Source organism: Sinocyclocheilus anshuiensis, unplaced genomic scaffold, assembly GCF_001515605.1.
Source record: "Sinocyclocheilus anshuiensis isolate Anshui unplaced genomic scaffold, SAMN03320099.WGS_v1.1 scaffold283, whole genome shotgun sequence".
Taxonomy (NCBI): Eukaryota; Metazoa; Chordata; class Actinopteri; order Cypriniformes; family Cyprinidae; genus Sinocyclocheilus; species Sinocyclocheilus anshuiensis.
Window position 1 is genome coordinate 4,877,897 of NW_015549605.1, and position 5,756 is coordinate 4,883,652.

Consider the following 5,756-nt stretch of genomic DNA (forward strand, 5'->3'; position numbering starts at 1 on the left):
GCGCATTACCTTGAAAAATGAAAGTAATCCACAGCGTCCTCAGCAGCTCAGATGTTGGGAGAAAATTAAGACTCTTATGTTCAGACTTACACCCAAACACAGAGCATCGGGATTGCTTACGAGACATTGTTGACGTTACAGCTGCTCGAGCGCAGAGAAAATGAAGGACAGCGTAACTGCTGAGGGCGGAAACTATAGCAATGCAGAGCTGTCAATCAATCCCCGTGGCCCCGCCCCGCCACACTGCATGAGAATCAAAACGGCAGGCCTAGTGAGACTGACTTGGTTTAATGGGGATTAAAAAATGAGGAGTGGGTGGATTTTTATCATTGTAGGGTGGTTGTGTTCACACACTGCCAACACACAGTTATGTCCAAACACCATGTAAAAGAGGATTTTGCATAATAGGTGCCCTTTAACAATGCAATTTTGACCCAGTGCGGCATTTTCCGAAAAATATGATGCATGTAATTTTGTACATTTTGAAATGCAGTTACTGTAGATTTTGATTGTATCTGTCAGTTTGTTTGTCCATTATAACTTTGCTTTTAATGCACTGAAAATGCATCTGCTATATGTGTCTGTCTCTTTCTCTCCATCCTTGTCCATTTTACAACACTTCCTTTGCCCTTGAATAAAAACATACTGGTTGTACCTGGTCCTACTTAAGATGTCTTTCACCCAGTAAATGTTGTGCCTGTAAAAGACCCTACACACTCAATACTCACACTAAAGCACACATGTAAAGAGAGCCATCAAACACCACTCACTGACACAATGCTATTGAAATGCAGCAACAACTGACACTGTAATGCAATAAGATGTGTGCTTTTTCATGGCTAGCAGCTTTCAAAATCCTTAGACAACTGGACTGATAAACTGCTGGCCTAATTAAACCAACTACATGCAATATATTTTGTTTTTCTTCGGAAAAGCTCTGGTCACCATCAACCTTTACTGAATGGAAAAGAGCAGCATGAACTTTCTGCTAAACATCTGCTTTCCTGATCTACATAAGAAACAAAGAACAAATGTCACACAGGTTTGAAATGACATGAGAGTGAGTAAATGATGACAAAATTCATTTGTGGGTGAACTACCCTTTAAGCAAGATCTCTAAGAGTCGCCCTCTGCTGGAGTTTGGTTGAAAAACAACAACATAAGCTCTCAGTCTTGACAATCACTGAAGGTTTCTTCTACATGACAAGCCCATTGAAAAGTTAATAGATAAGATAAGATCAGTCTGTCTAAATCTATCTATCTCTTGCTCCCTCTCTACACATTTTTTGTTTTGTTTTTACTTACAACCCAACCCTAAATATGTGAAACATGTGTTCACTTCTTGTTGACAACAGCCTCTAAATATGATGCTTTATGCTTTATCATAGAGAACCTCACATTTGAAGTGTCTTTTCCAAACAGTGATTCTCATGTGGTGTCATTGCTTACTTTCTAGAGACAAGAATGTAATAAGACATTAAATATTGGGAAGAATCAATGATAAAATGTTAATCATCTGTCACTGAAAAACAACGATAAACCACTAATCTGAATACTTTGGTGCGTTTATGGTGGTTATGGTCGTATAAACAATCAGAAGTGCTAACAACTCAAATAGCCTCCACTTCATGAGCCTTAAGAGTCTGAACTGAAATTATCATCATAATCGAGAGCTCTGAACATCCCAACAACACCTATCAACCTACAAAAAATGCTTTTTGTGTAAACACTTTCAGAGTATTTCGCACTTGGATGATTCAGTTATGGAAACTTTTCTGTCCCCTTGGGTGATTTAAAAGAAAACATTTTTTTATAGTATAATAACTTTTAACTGTCTCTTAAATGACTTTTCCTCATTAATAAGAGTTTGAAACATGAAACTTGACAGATTTTCTCTATTTCGGGCCACATATCAACTGTATAAATGATTTACAACATTGTACTTAAGACTTGTACCAAGTATAAAACATCTGTTTTCATTTTGATTTCAACTAAATTTGTAATTTTCTATAACAAAGATCATACCAAATTAGTATTTTATTGAACAACTGAATTTTACTTCAAAAAAAGTTATTTTTATAACAGAAAAATCATTGGTCCTTGTAACTGATCTTTAAAATGTATTTATTTATTTACTTTCTCCTACTGTCTTTCCTTTAATGTTTTTGAAACAGATGCTAATTTTCTTATTTATTTCTAGTTTTTTTTTCTCCATCTATTATGATACGTGTTATGTAAACAACTGCTTTGTTTATAAAATAGTTTAGTTATAAAACCGCTATAAAAAGTCTTTTTTGTCAATACAATTAGTTAAAAACCTCACTGGCAGCTAACTTATCAAGTCCAAATTGAGATTTGCAAAACACATTTTGACACATTTTAATATAATATCATAAGAGTTACATGATTATGGCATCTCTCAAAAAGCACATTATGAGTCATTACATCACTTTGTCTGCATGTTTACTAACTTGAATGTAAACACAAAATCTCCTGAAAACATACATACTGTCAGTCCCACAACTCATGAGTGTAAATTACTAAAAGTTGTTCTTCATTACTGTACTTAAGTATTTACTCTGCACTCTCACATTTAAATAACAACACTTGGACACATTGCTAAAGATCTTAAGTGAACACAGCTGACAATCAGTCTATAAACAACTGTATTCAAATGCCAAACACCTATAATATCAGCTGCTGGTGGTTTCATGTTGTTTTCATTTACCAATTTCGGTTTGTCCTACAACTCTACATGGTGATGCCATTGAGAGATTGTGACTAAACAAGCTGCTTTACAGAGCAGTAAACTTACTTCTAAAACATGTCATTTCACGTGGAAACTTTTTATTACCTCCACTCAAGCATGTTCTCGCTCGATACTCGGACCTTTGATTGATTAAATTGTTGTCACGGTGTCCAAACCTTCACTTGAGCCTGATTTCTCAGTATTTTTCCACCTCATCCACAAACGCGTTTGAAACTACTAAAGTTAACGCGAAAGGACTAGACAAGGAAGAACCACTCACAACGCGTTTTAAACCCACAAAGGGCGATGATGACGCATAAGGAAAAGCATAAAAGACGTCATGAAATACGCAAAACAAACTTTACAACAAATCGACACCCAAACCGAACCTGCGTTGAGTTACGAACTGCTGCGCTTCGCTCGTCGTTGCGCGCAGCGCTGGAGAGCCTTGCGCCATTGCGCGCACTCTCCTGCCTCACACATGATGAAAATGAGCACAAAACACAACCAATGTACTTAACAACAGTCATCTGCACCTAAAAAGCCATCTAAAGCCTGTCTAATGATGCGCGGAATCGAAACCGAGCCGTCTCTTCACCATCCTCAGACTGAACAACAAAACCATGACGCCATTTTCTGCAAAACAACCGCGTTCTGGGAGGAAACGCGACGCTTTTGCGTGTTTAAAACGCGTGTAACCCGCTCCATCAAAGGTTGTGAGGCTTAAACGAAGCTTCTGGTTGTTCTTACCGATATAATCCGCGGACTCCCGGAAGATACTTCGACTTTTACTTTAAGAGCTGTTGGAAGGTGCGTGACGCCTCCACCACATGCACGTGTCCTACTGAGCAAACACTGGAGATCTATCAGGGTGCCGTGACCTAGTGCTTCGAGATCCGAGCCGGTCTGAGTGCTCACGCGTTCGAGTCGATTCGCAAACTGTCGCCAAAGAAGACATTTAACCTTAGGTCGACCCAGGGGACTAAAATCTACGTTTACAGTAAATAGCTTTGACTATCATGCAAATGCCAATGCAAATACATTTACTTCAAATGTAAAAGTTTCTAACAAAAAAAAAGAAGGACATTTATAGTTAAATATTTATGCGCGCATGCTATTTTATAAACTCAAAAAAGTTTTTAAATTAAAAAAAGTACGTTCTTTCCGTGTTTTAAAAAAATTACAATTGTATTACATTTGTAATTCTAACGATTATAATAGTTAATTCCTATACATTTGAAAGTTAATTCAAATATACTTTAGGCTAATTAAAATACATAGTATAGTGTTTATGTATGTAAATACATTTAAAGAAATGTATTTCTTCCATTAATATGTAGAAACTACTTCAATAAGGTGATATGATCTAAACTTATTAATCAGTATCGATATAATAACAATATATTATTACCTACTATATAATCAATATATAACCCTAACTACAATAAATCACTGAATATCACGCAAATGCCAGTGCAAATAAATTTACTTTAGGCTAAATTCGTTTTTTTTTTTTAAAGTACGTTTCTGACAATAGTTATTATTAGCACACGCAGGGGTCATATTATATTACATTTTTAAAATTTAGCTATACATTATTTCAGTAAGATTATATGACTGCTATAACATATTAGCTCATTAATTACATAGGTACTGTAGTAATGTTTATAATATTAATACTAGGACGTTATTTAATGAAACGAACTTCTTACTGATAAAACCGATATCAGTGACCAATATTTAGATGTACGGATCAGAAATCGTAAAATAATATAATGTAAAAATATAAAATAAGTATAAGCTATGTAAACTTTTCCTGACCTGACCTCAGGTGCCGAGTAGTTGCGTTGCTAGGATACCGCCAGCCGAGATTCGCGCGCGAAAATTCATTTATATGAGCTCGTGCAGGTCAAACGCAGGCTGCAATGGATGGATGGATGGATATTCTTCTGTAAGAATAAACACTAAATAAATAAGCACTTGGCTTGGCACTGACACTTGAATGCAAATCAAGAACACAAGCAAGCAGGTAAGAAAAATGTATTTCTGTAACAGCTGAAATGCAAATATCATCAAACCTGAAAATACACATCTATATCATTGAGAACACATGAGCCAACAGGACACAAAAACTGTATAAAGGACACAGGAGCTCGTCTTAGGAATGAGAGAAATGCCTATTAACACCTCTAATGTCAGATTTAGAGATGCAGTACGAAGAGTCCAGGTATAAAAATAAGGCCTTCGAAATCTTTACAATTGTTATGGCTGGGTCACGTCGAAGCACTGAAGGTGTGGCTATAATACATCTACAACATAAGCATCTGTAAGAGGAAATGTGGACGGGTGATGTGGTTGGGAATAAGCTCATTAACAGGGCTGCTTGTGCAGTGTTGTGACAAACCATCTAGTTAGCAATGACATTCACTAATAATGGCAAAGTAGTAGTATGCACACATGCAACAATACATATCAGTAGACCAACTGAACTGAATGGAGAACATTACAGAATTAATTCATATTGCTTCAGGCATTTTCCTTGACGTGGAAGCAAGCCGTGTCTTTCTCTGCGTGTGATTTTGAGTTCAATGTGTAACCAAAAATGTAGCTTACAATATACAAATATTCAAATTAAATCAACGACGATTGGAATCTCACGCCATTAAACTACTGAAAAAAAGTTATAATAAAAAAAAGATGAATGGACAAAAATAAAATGCAGATCATACCAAAAAAGCAAAATTAAAAACGACAAAACAAACAAAACTTACAAATATTCAAATAAATATTTATATAGATTATGGAAACCCATAACTGCAACTTTTTTTTTTTTCACAATTCTGACTTTTTTCTCAGAATTGCAAGATATAAACTCGCAATGGCAAGAAAAAAAATCAGAACTGTGAGAACTAAGACAAAAAGTCTGATTTTTTTAGTTTTGATCTCGCAATTTGACTTTTTTTCTCTAAATTGCAAGAAACAAAATACGAATTGTGATATATATATA

General features: G+C 35.6%; 1 protein-coding gene across 4 annotated transcripts in view; it reads right to left on the bottom strand.

The window, feature by feature from the left end:
• LOC107658945 (zinc finger protein 800-like) overlaps nucleotides 1–5,756 on the bottom strand; it is a 20,530-nt gene that overhangs the window by 12,187 nt on the left and 2,587 nt on the right. Inside the window, exon 1 of one of the 4 annotated variants that reach the window (XM_016447676.1) lies at nucleotides 3,500–3,662. The exons of 2 other annotated variants lie outside the window; for them this stretch is intronic. The gene's annotated coding sequence lies outside the window, so the exon portion shown is untranslated. Of the gene's footprint in view, nucleotides 1–3,285; nucleotides 3,409–3,499; nucleotides 3,663–5,756 lie in introns of those variants that run through there. One more of the 4 variants, XM_016447679.1, reaches the window with a different exon arrangement.